The following is a 16,732-nucleotide window of genomic DNA, read 5'->3' as shown; positions in this document are numbered from 1 at the left end:
TCACTTTGTTTATGTAAATGAGGAAGAGTCCTATCACTCGTCGTTAAATGCGGCGTACCTCAGGGATCAGTTCTAGGCCCTATCCTATTCTCGCATTATATGTGACCTCTAGGAGACATTATCAGGAAACATAACATAAGTTTTCACTGCTATGCGGATGATACCCAGCTTTACATCTCGTCACATCCGAGCGAAACACACCAGTTTGTTAAACTAACAGACTGCATTAGTGATATTAGGGACTGGATGGCACATAACTTTCTTATGCTAAACTTCAATAAGACTGAGATACTTATTATTGAACCAAATCGCTCCAAACATATATCAAAATTGTCTAAAGGTGGTAGATCCTTTTCCTACTTGGCCCCTAAGCTCTGGAATGACTTACCAAAAAATGTTCGAGCATCAGACACAGTCGAGCAATTTAAATCTAAACTTAAGACATTCTTCTTTAACAAAAAGCATTCACATAGAATGTCCAAAAAATTTACTTTTTCCCGCAGTAATTATTTTGTCTAGTACAAAGCACTCACAATTGTTGACAATTGTGAAAAGCGCTATATAAATAAAATTGAATTGAATTGCATATGGTAAAAAAACACATTTACCATGCAAACAAAGTGTAATATTATGTATAGAGATTATTTGTCATGTCTTCAAGACCATGCTATGCTACTCTTTAAAAAAATGGTCTCTAGCTGTCACTGGGGTGGTACCCTTTCAACACCTACACCTTTTCACCTAAAGAGGTCCTAAAGGGACATTCCACTTTTTTTGAAAATATGCTAATTTTCCAGCTTTCCATGTTGAGTTAAACATTTGATTCTTACTGTTTTGGAATCCATTCAGCTGATCTCTGGGTCTGGTGCTACCATTTTTAGCATAACTTAGCACAATCCATTGAATCTGATTAGACCATTAGCTTCGTGCTAAAAATAACCATGGGCGGTGCATAATATCACTACGCCTGATGCAGCCATGTTACATCAGCAAAGTCACTGATTAGTACGCCAGAATGAGAGTATAGTTCCTAGACATATCTGCCTAGAAAATCACAACTTTTAATTTTCAGTCAGTCTTAGTACACGATGTAACTACAGAAGAGTCAAGTTTTAAATAGAAAAAAATCCAAACTCTGTTTTTTTTTAGCGCAATGCTAATGGTCTAATCAGATTCAATGGATTGTGCTAAGCTATGCTAAAAGTGCTAGCGCCAGACCTTTTAATGGTACATCTGAGGTACATAGTGGTACCAAAAAGTGCACATTTGTAATAGTGGTCTTCACGGGTCCAAAGCAATGTACCTGACCCGAACTGACCCAAATCACTTTATACCTGAACTCGACGTGCATATTTGTTATTTTTTTTAAAGAAAGAACCGACCCAAGACACTCGAGAAAATTAGACCCGAGTACGACCCAAACTAGTGGCAAATTTTTTAACCTGACTGGACCCAAATGTACATGGCACTGACGTGTGTGCATTCTGCAGACCCACACGCAGCAGTCAGACAGAAGGAAACTCCGGTGGCTTCGCAACCAATTTGGCGAGCTGCTCCATTTGTTTTACTTATCTGACGACAACACCAAGGTAACAACTAAAATGTAGATTTAAAATTGACTAACATGTGTGTCTCAACGAAAATTAACCTACCACCAGCCACACAATGTCGACTCGCAAGCGCTCTTGGAAAACAGATGAGAGGTTTGAAAAGGACATTGATGCACACACGCGAGAGAGTTTGGGTCTGCTCGGGTCCGTTCGGCAAAAACACATTTATTTTAAATTGCCCGAGACCCGATGCCACTATTATTGTACCCAACCCGTGTCTGAGGCACATGTGAAACATTTAGACCCGAATTCGATCGGGTCTCGGGTCGGACCTCGGGTTTTCGGATCTAAGTGGACCCATGAAGACCTCTAATGGGTTCCAAATGTATACACATCTGTACATAAATGGTACATATTGGGACCTTTTTAAAAGGGTATTGCCTCAATGACAGCTTGGGACCTTTTTTTGGACATTGTACATAATGCACATAATGCACAATAAATGTTTATTTCACCTAATTTTTTTATGTCTCACATTTACTGTAATTACATTTGTGTTATGTCGGCCTTATATCAACCACACTGCTTTGTCAATACTGCCCATTAAAAAACATATTAGTCAATCACTTAGAGTTTTAATGAAACATTTTTGGGCTCACCATAATAAAAACATTTCTTGAATTTTTTTATTAAAAGCACATTTATATAAATTATAAAATCACATTCATGACTCTGATATCATAAATATCACTGCGATAGTTTTAGTGATGTTGTACACACAGTGTGTGATTCCTGTGAAATAAAACCCTCAGACTGTCAGAAAAGCGATCCAAAGAGACCACTGATAACTCCTCTCCAAGCAGAAGTGCATTTCAATTAACCATTGTACTAGGAGAGAGCCACCTCAATCCTCGCCATTTGAGCGAGCTTTCAGGAAGAAAAGAAGCGAATCGTGCAGTTCGGGGACCAAATACACATCATCACCACCCAGAAATTCTCCTTCTGTTCATCCAAGCCTCCCTTTCTTCGGCAAAAATGGGTCTCTATTGAAAATGTTCTGTTGTTATTGACAGTCAGGGGAATCAATTAAAGCCCCAGCAGTTTATTCACTCTCCCAGTGAGAGCCGTCTGCATCGGGCCCTCCAATGACGGAAAACAGTTAACATTATAATTCATTTCCTGCGGTGGCACAAAGGGCCTCCCGGTGACACAATGACTTCTGAGTGCTTTGCACAGCTATCTGAAGGAAACAGGAAATGTGCTATAAGGACATAATAGGTGCCATGTGAGAAGAGGACGGGCAGACCCGCGTACAATCAACTATTTGTTAGATTCGTTACCCGGGGTGCCTGAATTGCCCATTTCTTTAGGTTTGCTTTAAAAGAATAGCTCGCCCAAAATAAAATTCTGTTACCATTTACACTCCCTTGTGTAAGGTCACAATGTGCCTTTTCCATTCAAATAAGAGCACAAAAGCTTAATACTGTACAGTTTTAAGTTGCACAAATATTCAATAGTGAACATTACTCACATAAAGGAGTCATATGACTTGAAGAAGACTTGAAGTACTTGAACTACGCTTATGAGCAATTCCATGCAAATGTCAACCTTACCATGAAGACGTTTCGACCAAACTGATATCTCAGATGTAAATTTGTGGTGTTTGCGTGGTCTCTAAAAGTTTTTTCAATAATTTCTTTCCATAGTTAGAGCTAACGTGTCATGTCCATAATGGAGAAATGTCACATCCATAACACAGTTTCTTTCTCATTAATACACACACGAAAGTTAAAATTACACATGAAAGTTAAAATGTTTTTTGAAGAGCCATCCCTTTTCCATTTGTTGTTGGGTATTATTGTGTCTGCATTTTAATTAACACAATACCAACAATATTCTCTCCCAAAAACACATCCGTAACACCAGCCTGATCCAATGAGAATTCATACGTATTTTATGATTTGGCTGATTCGTATGAATTCGTCCAAAGTGAATCGAAAAAAAAAAAAATTCAATTATCATGACAAAGCAATAATGAAACCCCACCTCTAACCCCAAAGTCACTGGGGCAAAAGCAAATCATACAAAAATGTATAAATGTGGTCGTACGAATCAAAACCTTCGTTACTGTGTAAAATTAATTTATTATTAACTACAGATAGGCTGACAAACCTCTCTTCACATAGCAGTGATCCTTAATCGTCGCCTCCCCTCATCTTTACTAAACTACAATATGTGTTATTTTCTGCAATGTTTTTGTTGCAGAGTTCAGATTAGCCACTAACCAAACAGTTAAACAAACAAATACCGGTAGTTAAGTTCCATTCTAGACGCGTAACCAGCAGTGACCACCGGTGACTTCTTTTTCAAGGGCACATGATACGAAGCTTGTCAAAACATGTATTTACCCTGTCAAGAGACACAGCAGGCACGTATTTTAACATGACGCATTATGCACATGGTTCAAATGACAAACCCATATTTTGACATGACCAGCCACACACATGACACTCCGAACACTTATTTTGACATGACGAGCCGCGCACACGACACTCCGAACACATATTTTGACATGACAAGGCGCACACACGACACTCAAAACACTTATTTTGACATGACGAGCCGCGCACACGACACTCCAAACACATATTCTGACATGACGAGTCGCACACACAACACTCCAAACACATATTCTGACATGACGAGTCGCACACACAACACTCCGAACACATATTTTGACATGACGAGGCACGCACACGACACTCCGAACACATATTTTGACATGATGAGTTGCACACACAAAACTCCAAACACATATTTTGACATGACGAGCCACGCACACGACACTCCAAACACATATTTTGACATGACGAGCCACGCACACGACACTCCAAACACATATTTTGACATGACGAGCCATGCACACGACACTCCAAACACATATTTTGACATGATGAGTCGCACACACAAAACTCCAAACACATATTTTGACATGACGAGCCGCGCACACAACACTCCGAACACATATTTTGACATGACAAGGCGCACACACGACACTCCAAATACTTATTTTGACATGACGAGCCGCGCACACGACACTCCAAACACATATTTTGACATGACGAGCCGCGCACACGACACTCCGAACACATATTTTGACATGATGAGTCGCACTCACAAAACTCCAAACACATATTTTGACATGACGAGCCGCACACACGACACTCCAAACACATATTTTGACATGACGAGCCGCGCACACAACACTCCGAACACATATTTTGACATGACAAGGCGCACACACGACACTCCAAACACTTATTTTGACATGACGAGCCGCGCACACGACACTCCAAACACATATTTTGACATGACTAGCCGCACACACAACACTCCAAACACATATTTTGACATGACGAGTCGCACACACAACACTCCGAACACTTATTTTGACATGACGAGCCGCGCACACGACACTCCGAACACATATTTTGACATGACAAGGCGCACACACGACACTCAAAACACTTATTTTGACATGACGAGCCGCGCACACGACACTCCAAACACATATTCTGACATGACGAGTCGCACACACAACACTCCGAACACATATTCTGACATGACGAGTCGCACACACAACACTCCGAACACATATTTTGACATGACGAGGCACGCACACGACACTCCGAACACATATTTTGACATGATGAGTTGCACACACAAAACTCCAAACACATATTTTGACATGACGAGCCACGCACACGACACTCCAAACACATATTTTGACATGACGAGCCACGCACACGACACTCCAAACACATATTTTGACATGACGAGCCATGCACACGACACTCCAAACACATATTTTGACATGATGAGTCGCACACACAAAACTCCAAACACATATTTTGACATGACGAGCCGCGCACACAACACTCCGAACACATATTTTGACATGACAAGGCGCACACACGACACTCCAAATACTTATTTTGACATGACGAGCCGCGCACACGACACTCCAAACACATATTTTGACATGACGAGCCGCACACACAACACTCCAAACACATATTTTGACATGACGAGTCGCACACACAACACTCCGAACACTTATTTTGACATGACGAGCCGCGCACACAACACTCCGAACACATATTTTGACATGACAAGGCGCGCACACAACACTCCGAACACTTATTTTGACATGACGAGCCGCGCACACAACACTCCAAACACATATTTTGACATGACGAGCCGCACACACAACACTCCAAACACATATTTTGACATGACGAGTCGCACACACAACACTCCGAACACATATTTTGACATGACGAGCCGCGCACACAACACTCCGAACACATATTTTGACATGACAAGGCGCACACACGACACTCCAAACACTTATTTTGACATGACAAGCCGCGCACACGACACTCCAAACACATATTTTGACATGACGATCCGCACACACAACACTCCAAACACATATTTTGACATGACGAGTCGCACACACAACACTCCGAACACATATTTTGACATGACGAGCCGCACACACAACACTCCAAACACATATTTTGACATGACGAGTCGCACACACAACACTCCAAACACATATTTTGACATGACGAGTCGCACACACAACACTCCGAACACTTATTTTGACATGACGAGCCGCGCACACGACACTCCGAACACATATTTTGACATGATGAGTCGCACTCACAAAACTCCAAACACATATTTTGACATGACGAGCCGCACACACGACACTCCAAACACATATTTTGACATGACGAGCCGCGCACACAACACTCCGAACACATATTTTGACATGACAAGGCGCACACACGACACTCCAAACACTTATTTTGACATGACGAGCCGCGCACACGACACTCCAAACACATATTTTGACATGACTAGCCGCACACACAACACTCCAAACACATATTTTGACATGACGAGTCGCACACACAACACTCCGAACACTTATTTTGACATGACGAGCCGCGCACACGACACTCCGAACACATATTTTGACATGATGAGTCGCACACACAACACTCCAAACACATATTTTGACATGACGAGCCACGCACATGACACTCCAAACACATATTTTGACATGACGAGCCACGCACACGACACTCCAAACACATATTTTGACATGACGAGCCACGCACACGACACTCCAAACACATATTTTGACATGATGAGTCGAACACACAAAACTCCAAACACATATTTTGACATGACGAGTCGCACACACAACACTCCAAACACATATTTTGACATGATGAGTCGCACACACGACACTCCAAACACATATTTTGACATGATGAGACACACAGGACACTCCAAACACATATTTTGACATGACGAGCCACGCACACGACACTCCGAACACATATTTTGACATGATGAGACACACAGGACACTCCAAACACATATTTTGACATGACGAGCCGCGCACATGACACATCGAATACATATTTTGAATTTGCAGATGAAAGTGTCTATAAACATATTTTTGTGATGTTTAGCACTTTATCATCAGGGGTTTAGGAAAATATAAACAGATTGGTAATAAATAAATTTTTACATTTTTATTTCAGATTTGACCAAAAATGTCACATCCATAAAGCTGGAATTGCTCTTATGTCTCTTTTGAAACTTTACAGTTCTTTCTCCACTATGCTTTAGTCATTCAGGTCATATGGGCTTTGAATGAAATTATTTTTATCTCTTTAAAAGATTTATGTCAAATTATGGTAAAAAACAGAATAAACTTTTGTGCCCAATGACCTAAATAAAAGCCAAATAACACTTACTTATTGCAGTATGTCAAAAAGATCCAGTTTTTCTACAGGCAGTCTGTGAATATCTGGCTGAAAATGCTGAGGGTCGTTTCATCATTACCACATCTACAAAATGTCCAATCAGATCACCATATAGGACTAACTAACATATTGACTAACATGGCAAGATCCAGGACTTAGTTAGTTTTCACTATCTCACTTGAAAAAAAAACTACTCCCAAAATTGAAAATAAGAGGAGTAAAAAATAAAGTGAGTGTCACAGATGGATATTGGTGATGGATTCGCTTTCATGCTCTTTATTAGGCGGTAAATTGTTGCTCGGCTTCTAAGATGCGCGGTTTTATCGGCAGGCATGCAGGTCTGTTGAATTTGAATCCGCTGTTTGTAGGTCTGTGTTATGATGCTGGAAGTCAGACCTGTGTTAATTGACTTTCAGCAGGTGGTTTCCTGCAATTCCAGAGTACAGAAGCAAACTTTCACAGTCTCCATCTGGGTTGATGCGTTTGGATTCTTCACACCGTTCTACTCTAAAGGCTTCCAGCATTCCAACATCAGTGGGAGAAACTCCAGATGCGAGCGTTCAGACTGTTCTCAAAGACCACCTGCGTAACAGTCGCATACAAGTATATATACCGTACATATCGCATTAACCCACGCATCTGCCTTCACGCTTGCGCTTTTTATTTTGAGTCCATCCTTCGGAGTGGGACTTACATAATTGACTAAACTATGTTTGCATGTGATATCTTAAAGGTTTCATTCCCTTATAGGCATATAAGTGGACAAACAATGTGTACTCTTAGACAAGAAGACAGAATGCATTAATAAAGATATGCACTTCAAACAGGTGAATGTGGCCAGATATTCAGAGACGAAAATTGCTTTGTGCTTGGAACTTAAAGGTATCGCGGAAGATATATATTTTTTTGGACTAGGATAACATGTAACATGGCTGTTGCAGGCGTACTGATATTACGCACTGGGCAAAAATAGTGCCCTGCTATTGAAAGTAACCAAGGGGACTATTTTCGGGCAGTGTGTAATATCACTACGCCTGCTGCAGCCATGTTACAGCAGCAAAGTCTTTGATTATTACGCCAGAATAGTTCCTAGCCATATCTGCCTAGAAAATTGCAACTTTAAATTTTCTCTTGGTCTTAGTGCACGATGTAACTACAGAAGAGTCAAGTTTTAAATAGGAAAAATATTGAAACTCTTTGGTTATTTTTTAGCGTGATGCTAATGGTCTAATAAGATTCAATGGTTTGTGCTAAGCTATGCTAAAAGTGATACCGCCAGACCCGGAGATCAGCTGAATGGATTCCAGAATCAAATGTTTAACTCAAGGGGAGCTGGAAAATAAGAATAATTTCAAAAAAAGTGGAATGTCCCTTTAATAGTTTTCTATATAGGCTACGTCTAAAGCACTAACTTCTTGAATCCTGCTCAACATGCACTCCAAAAAAAAAGTATCAGTATGTTAATTTGAACATGGCCTAAGGAATGCACATTACTAAAAATATAATCTGGATAATATCTTGGGAGCATTAGCCATTAAACTGCTAATGTGCCTCTTTCTTAATGCGGCTTCCCTATTAATTCATAATTCCATTTCCTCTTTCAGAATTCTGTTCTTCATTACAGAATGCCGTTTCCTTGGCAGCTGGATGATGGCAGGAAAACCATCATAACATCTGTGAGTTTTCCAGCACTGTGCGGCTCACAGGATGCAACGCTCTCCACTGCACTCCAACTGTTACATTTTATATCAGAGGTTTGAGGCGGACTGAATTTAATATTGGAGTTTCTTCGGACAAGTGTGAGTTCAAACACGATGATGAAAGAATAAAGCAAACTAAAATGCCATACAGAGAGGATAAATCTCTCATTTCACCCTATCAGACCTTTCTCATACAATCAGTAGAGAAAGAGCTGCCCAGAAAGTCACTCAGCAATGACATCCGCTGGCAGCGGAAGCAGACCAGAACATTGTGGCGTAATGTAGCTGATCAGTAAAACTGACAGACTCTGGGAGTGTGCGAGTGGACCGAGACAACCCGAAAGGTCACAGGATACAAAGTAGCTATAGCTCTTATTGCAGAATGAATCAGCTTAGTAAGGCTGCCCTTTCCTCTCTGTTATCCCAACAGAATTCAGATGGGCAACGCCTGTTTGTGAGTTCCTTTTACATATATTCAAAGATGGCTGTGAAACCTCTTCTTGCGACTTTCACAGTTGTCATTATAAAACAAAAAGGTCTAACTCACCTATGATGCTCTAGTCTGTAGGCCTACATTGCTTGATGCAACACAACGCATAGTGCTTTGGCTTTATTGTAAAAAAAACATTTATGTACAAACTAACTCTCCAAATATGGTCTGAATCATACACTAAACAATATTAATAGTGGGCAAAATCAATATCACATGAGAAAGTACAACACAATAATAATTTAACTGTTGGTAAAAAGTTTACATATAAAGATGCTACATGATGACATAGAAAAAAAAAATGTTGGCCGCATAGTTCCCTCTTAATGGGCACTAGTTCGTTTGCGGGATGACGTCAGGTTTTTTACGCAGCTATTAATGTCTAATGTCTACAAACATTTATATTATTAACATTACTATACATCGTTTTAAAGGTCTACAGGTTTAGCATCAGTGTATGGTCTCTGTTTTGAGATACAGATTCTCTAGCATCATAATTGTAGTATTTTGTGACAGAAGTCCAGATGACAACATGCAAAATATGAATGGGACTTCTTACCTTTGTGCTGATATAATGATCAAATTGAATCCAGTCTGTTTCAGATGTGTGAATAACCCATGAAAACCATCTTATAGAATACATCCAATGAACATTTATAGATATAGGGCCCTATTTTAATGATCTGAAACGCAAGTGCGAAGCGCAACGCGCAAGTCAGTTTGTGGGCGGATCTTGGGCGCTGTTGATATTTTCCCGGCGGGAGAAATAACTCTTGCGCCGGGCGCAAATCAATAAGGGGTTGGTCTGAAGTAGGTTCATTATTCATAGGTGTGGTTTGGGCGTAACGTCAAATAAACCAATCAGAACGTCATCCAACATTCCCTTTAAACGCAAGGGCGCAGGTTCCATGGCGGGTTGCTATTATTATGACGGATTTACTAGGCGTACGCCAGGAGCGGTTTACAGCTGAGGAGACCCACGTTCTTGTAAAAGCAGTCAAAGACACAGAAGTTGTTTTGTATGGGGATAGGAGAAACCCGCCCAAATCAGCGTCGGTTAAACAGGCGTGAGAGGAAATAGCCACAGTCTCATCAGCTGGCATCCCCATCGTTGCGCCAAACGCTACAATGATGTCAGGAGACGGGGGAATCCCAAGCTTGCCAGCATAAATTGGGCACGCCGTGTAACGGGAGGTGGATCTGCCTCTACACAGGACCTGACGCCAGCAGAGGACATCGCTACGTCCACCCTCACCGCTGAAAGGGTTTGGGGGCTTTGAAATCATGCCCAAGAAACCCAAGCAAGGTCCAACCCCAAAGTACTCTCACAAATCAAGTTCACATACATTAAGGTTTCTTATGAAAACATTTAAATTAGTATTTTCATAAAATAAACGTAATACAGCCACACAACAAACTTATGAAAATATTTTAATCGTTATTTGCATGAGAATTTTTTAACGCAGCCACACAATAAATAAAAACTATCACCACAATGCTCACCACTATGATTCCCCTTATCTCGTGTATTAATATTTTTTAGTGTAACAATTTATGATTTGCAAAAATAACTGTTGCATCTGTGTAGATTAGATATGCGTTGTGCACGCTATACATCATGCGCCCTGATTTTTCTGGTCAGTGGCGCAATTGTTTTTTGAAACTGCAAAATAGCACCAGAGTTGGTTTGCGCCGGAACACGGCTCTTTTTTTGCGCTGAACAGCCCAGGGAGCGCAAGTTCATTCCCTAGTTTGCAGACGTGCGTCTGTGGAGGGAAAAATTTGCTGTGCGCCGGTGCAAAATACGAATGATACATGCGTCACTGACAAAGTCAATTGCGCTGGGTGCAAGATAGGGCCCATAGTCTGTTGTTTACATCAGATTTCGCATGAACATCTTGTAATAGAATATAATATACAATCTGAGGACTATTTACGTCGTAACACTGTATATGAGATTACACTTTACAGTAGGTCCCTCTAAACCTACCCATTCTCAACAAGATGCGTACAAATGACACGTGTGATTATCGTGCAATAGATACGCCAAATTCCGCTTTTGCATGCATATGATACGCCAGTCCTTCCCATTCACTTATATGTTTTGTGTTGTTTCATTTATTGGTTTCTCATTTGTTTTCTGTTTTTTTAAACCATTTTCGCGGGGAATGCGTTAATGTCATTGAAATATCAAAGAGCACCTGTTAATGTTTAAATCCTTTTCAAGCAGCAAGAAAAGCTTCAAAAAACCTGCAGCAATCAGACAAGCAATAGTGAATACGTCTGCTTAGACCTTGATAAGGTGCTAAGCACTTTTCCACGTCAAATTTTTTTTTATAAAAATGGACTTTGCCGTGGATTTTTGCGTATGCATACTTCAAATGATTTTCACTAAAAACACTTCATTATGACTTGGAAACCTGAACTTAATATTTTTTAATGACACACTGAACTAGAAGATACAATAACCATCTGAAAACAAATGTTTTGAATGACATATTGTACTGTATGTTAGAGATTTGCATATGGTCGGGATGAGTCAGTCATTAGATTTGTATCAAAATGCAGCCAAGGACTCTTTTGTTTTCTCCCGGGGCACGTAACACACGCAGGACACCAGAATGTCTAAGCCGCAACAGATCACAGCATTTAGCAGCCCAAGCAACAACAGCATTGATGAAATCAGCCAACTTAGCCCAAGAATTTTACATGCTGTGTGCTTAACAATTACTAAACCGCAGGGAGAAAGGAAAGAGGATGAACGTGATCGAGAAGAGGGCGCGAGAGAAAGAGGAAAATGAGCTTTAATTGCTTATTTAAACCTGCTGGACATCAACAAAACCCAGCCAGCAACAAGAGAAGCGTTATTATACACCGGAAACATGCACTCAGTTTTATCCCAAAACAACAACCCTGCTGGTCAGCTTCAAGAGTGCAGGTTATCTAAAGATTTCATTTTAAACTTCATAATTGCCAGACTAATCCGTACATTGTATTTTAAAATACCGAAATCACATGACGTCTTTCCCTCAACTTCCTTTACATGTTAAATTGTTTTGAAAAGGACCGTAGAGGTCTTCAACCTGCGTGCGTCTCACTGCATTTATCATAGCCAGGGGGAAGTTCTTGCAAAATGGAACAAGGATGTGAAAATCATGAATGCAGCCATCAATACCTGTCTAAGACTAAGAGCATGTGGCTTGGGCACATTTGTTCGAGGTAGTGTGGCATTACTCATGGCTCTTAAGGGCAAAAAAAGTGGAATGATGTCAACTCCGTTACCCTGCTACCTGTAATGGACAGGTGACCTTTCTAAACTCAGATCAGATCTGTATGTCGATTCCGCTCCATGCAGCGCTAGAAAATCATAATATCTCTAAATGAGATGACATTCGGAGGCCGCGGCGATATTCCCGGTGATATGTGAGAATTAGGAATTCTGCTTGCGGGCTGAAGCTCAGCTTGAATCGAAGTTTTTGCACAGTGGGAGCTTTTCCCCTGGGCCATGATATTATAAAGTAATATAGAGAGACTTTAGCTCTTTTTATCAGAGGTGAAATTTGTGGAAGTGCACATAAACCTGCTCCATTTGCAAACGTATGCATGTTTCCGACTTAAAGCTTGATTTCTAGATGTTATATTTAACCTTGTTTGTGTCGTTCCCACGCCACTAGCGACACCAAATCAAACTCTATCAGTAATGCTGCCATTAGGCTGAATTTACACTGCAGATCTTGATGCCTAATTCCAGTGTTGCCTGTATCCGATATTTTTAATGACAAACTTAAACCCTTTTCACACAGACATTACGGAAACACTGAGTCGTAGTTTCGCATACATCATCCGTGACCTCTTGACGTGATGACGTATTACGTGAGGTCGCGCTGGCGCGTCACAGGACCTGAGGAAGACGAGAAGTTGTGGTTTAAAAGTGAATTTTTTTATTTTTCTTGTCAAAAATTACAATCATTTCGCTAAATAAGACCCTTATGCCTCGTTTGGGATCGTTTAGAGTTCTTTGAAACTGCAATTTTAAACTGCATTAAAACTAGTAAGTGTTGGGGTCCATTCAAATCCATTAAAATGAGAAAAATCCTGGAATGTTTTCCTCAAAAAACTTAATTTCTTCTCGACTGAACAAAGAAAGACATCAAAATTTTGGATGACATGGTGATGAATAAATGTTCTGGATTTTTTTTTAAGAAAATGGACTAATCCTTTAATGTGCATTAAAAACCTCCGTTTTAAATAGCTGAATAATATTTCTTGTTGCAATGATGTGCGTGCATTTTTGTTTATTATAAGCTCATATGAGGACGTGACGGGCTATTTGTTTATGCCGCTGAATGATCTCTGCTTCAGCACAGATAGTGACGAGCTCCCTGATATATTCTTCAGGCTAGTTTGCCGAAATTTCTCGTCATGAATGTTAATCTGCATGCAAACCCCTCATTTTAAAGAGCTGAACCATAACTTCATGTTGCCATATGATACGCGCGTCCTTACTACGACACGCCCCTTATGGCTTTGTTTCTGCATCTCATTCACACAGAGGGCTTTCTGGGTCTCTTTCGGCAATGTTCCTAGGTTCTCTTTTAGGGAGCGATCCCAGAACATTTATGGGACGTGTTTGCGTTCACACAGAAGCCTGTCTGCCAATTTTACGGGTATTTTGGGGGACCAAAGTGCTCTGTGAATGAGGTTTTCGATCATCTTTTAAAAGCGACTTGTATCCCATACTGTAGCAGCATTTACAATAAATACTTGGCAAAACAATTTAAGGTAGACATACTGACCCGAAACAGCTTAAAACATAAAGGAAATTTTACAAGATTATAGAGTTTTATTATTTCTGCAAAATATTACTCCACTAAGTGCAGCTTTCGTCATCCATTGCGCTGCTAAGAAGAGTCATGTGATCGCGGGTGGTGTCCACCTGAGTTGACGTCATTTGCAAGCATTGCATTTTCAATGAAGCAAGACTCATCTTGAGATGGGAATATCCAATCTGTCTGAATACATTGCGTACGCATGTATCTGATTCATATCCGATTTTTTTCAACACCCTCCTGAAAAATCCAGCTAAGACCAGCATAAGCAGGTAGCTGGTTTTAGCTGGTTTTAGCTGGTTTAAGGTGGCAGTAGCTGGTTTAAGCTGGTCCTCCCAGCCTGGCAAAACTGGTGAGTCAGCTGGTCTCTCAGCCTGACTAGCTAAGTCCATCTAGACCAGCTTAAAAAGTGATGAAAACAAGGCTAGACCAGCTTGATAAACCAGCAAAACCAAGCTGGGAGACCAGCTAAAACCAGCTCACCAGCTTATGCTGGTCTTGCTGGATTTTTCAGTCCGGTATGAATGAGGTCTGAAACCGATGGGAGAGTATCGGAATCTCTGTGCTTTTTTCCTGCTTACACGTTCATGGGTCATATCCGATCTGTGCCCCCTGTGCCAAACATGCAATGTAAATGTGGCCTTAGTCAGACATCAAACTCACATTACATCCAGGTTCAGTCAGGCCACTCACACAAACAAGTTTTTGTGCGTAAAGTGTAATGCATCACAAAAACAAATAAACAATAATACAAACAAAAAAGGACACCAGTAAGATAATGGGTTCTTTCTGTCACCAAAGCGTCATCCATCCTTCCTTTATGCCGCCGTGTTATTAACAATACAAATTCACTCAGATTGAAAAGCCATTTACAGATCAACAACTTGATGATAGTCATTTTTAACGTTAGGATCAATGGATCACAGTTTTTATTTCAGTCCATTAGCAACAATCCAAGCACATTATGTTTAAAAGAGCCATCCCACATACTCTATTCACCTAGCAAACAAACAAACAAATAAACAAGTGACATTTTATCAGCTGAATAACACCACGTAATAATGAATTAAGACAGCATTTTGCTTCTGCTACCCACTTGGAGAAACAACTGTGGCCGTCTGACATTAAAGTTAATTTAATAGGTTTGTTACAAAAGAGGGGCTTTAAATAGTAGTCCGGTCGTAGCCGGAGGAAAGTGCAGTGAATGAAAAAGCAGGTCTTTCCGGGATCAATACAGTAGGTCAACCTATACTGTTGTATCTGTGCAGTCATTGTGGACACATCAAAGGAATATGTCAATGAGGAGAGTTAACTGAAGTTAAAGGGCAGCCCTGTGGGATGGAGTTCAAAATTGGGTCAAGAAAACATTTCAGTTGGGTCAAAAGATATGTATCGGTTTAACCGACCCTTAAAACAAACACACACACCTTTTTTGTTCTGTAAAGGTTTCATTAGTTGTGCTTGCCAGAGCAAAATCTTTGTAAAAAATACACTTTGGTGTGCAGTTGTCTGAATGTCACCTAAAATCATGCACCTAGGTGTGCTATTACTTCAATGACCTTACTAACAGTATGGGTGATTATATATAGACGGTTTTAGCAGTAACAACATAAGTAAGCGGCTTTCGTGGTCCACACGTAACTTCCGGTAAACTCTGCTAAGAATAAATAACAACACTTTAAACGTAGTTTATTTATATAACAAGCTAAATAAACAACACGTAGATTACCTACACTGTAAAAAAATTCCGTAGAAATTTCAATGTTATTGCAGCTGGGTTGCCGGTAATTTACCGTAGATTTACATTTATGTAATTTTCTGGCAAGAATTTGCTCAAAGTTCAATCAATTTTAAATATTAACAAGTCTTTATCTTTACAGAATAAAACTATACAATAACAACCCTATGAAAAGCATTCTGGGAACCAGAAGTCATCATCAACCTTTTTCTGTTTTTTGCTTCAGATTTTGTTTCCCAGAATGTTTTGCTTGATGCTGTTTTTTTAGTTTTACTCTATAAAGACAAAGACTTGTAAATGTTTAATGTTCATTTAACTTTGAACAAAATGTTGCCAGTTAAAAACATAAATTTAAATCTACGGTAAATTACCGGCAACCCAGCTGCAATTTCTACGGAATTTTTTTACAGTGTAGGAAACCAAAACATTTGTTATTTCGACGAGGTATTTGTTGAAACGTTCAGTTTAGCAACTAGTCAGACCATTAAAAAAACTAAAACCGGAAGTAAAGTTCCGACCAGACGCGTATTGTATCACCGCAAGTACGTCCGATGAAACAGTCTATAATTGCAGGTA

Source organism: Paramisgurnus dabryanus, chromosome 16 (assembly GCF_030506205.2).
Source record: "Paramisgurnus dabryanus chromosome 16, PD_genome_1.1, whole genome shotgun sequence".
Lineage (NCBI taxonomy): Eukaryota > Metazoa > Chordata > Actinopteri > Cypriniformes > Cobitidae > Paramisgurnus > Paramisgurnus dabryanus.
The sequence above is the reverse complement of the archived record's forward strand: the minus strand, read 5'-3'. Positions refer to the sequence as shown.